A 672-nucleotide genomic window follows, 5' to 3' on the forward strand; every position below is an offset into this window, starting at 1 on the left:
TGGCAAAGGCAGACATGGAACCAGTCTGCAAACAGGGCAGCAAGGAGGCTTGGCAGAGTTCCAGACTGCTCAGGCTCAGCAGGGAAGGGCACATGGCAAGTCCTCCTGCAGCCATTGCCAGGCATGGGAAGGACAAGGCAGGGATTGCAGAACCCCTGTGGGAGGGAAAGGAAGGGGATCTTGTGTGCCCAGACTTCATCAAGGCCTTTAACATGGTCTCCTGTGGTCTCCTTATGGTCAGATTGCCGAGAGATGGAGTGAAAAGGTGTAAGGTGTGGTGGGTGGGAAGTTGGCTGAATGAATAGTATCAAATAAAATCCATGGTACAAAGTCCTCTTGGCAGCAACTTCCTGAGGAAATGCTTCAGTGACCAGCCCTTGAACACCACTTCAGAACAGCTTTATTATGTCTCTGTACATTGGAACATAAAGGTGTTTTCAGGTCCTTTATGGATGATGCCAAATTTGAGGGAGCTCTTGAGCAACCTCTCCTGGTTTAAAGACACTTCTTGGGGAGGGAACTCCAACAAAATGAACTCACTCTCCTTTTATTCCTCAGCAATACATGCAATCAAAATGCAAGGAGATATCAGTGAAAAACATAACAGTTCACTGACAAGAAATACAGCAGCAAAACCAGCAATACCAACAGAACAGTTCAAAGCAACAGCAG

The sequence above is a fragment of the Empidonax traillii genome, unplaced genomic scaffold (assembly GCF_003031625.1).
Source record: "Empidonax traillii isolate 1590-97213 ecotype Southwest subspecies unplaced genomic scaffold, ASM303162v1 scaffold7338:size5079, whole genome shotgun sequence".
In the NCBI taxonomy this organism is placed as follows: domain Eukaryota; kingdom Metazoa; phylum Chordata; class Aves; order Passeriformes; family Tyrannidae; genus Empidonax; species Empidonax traillii.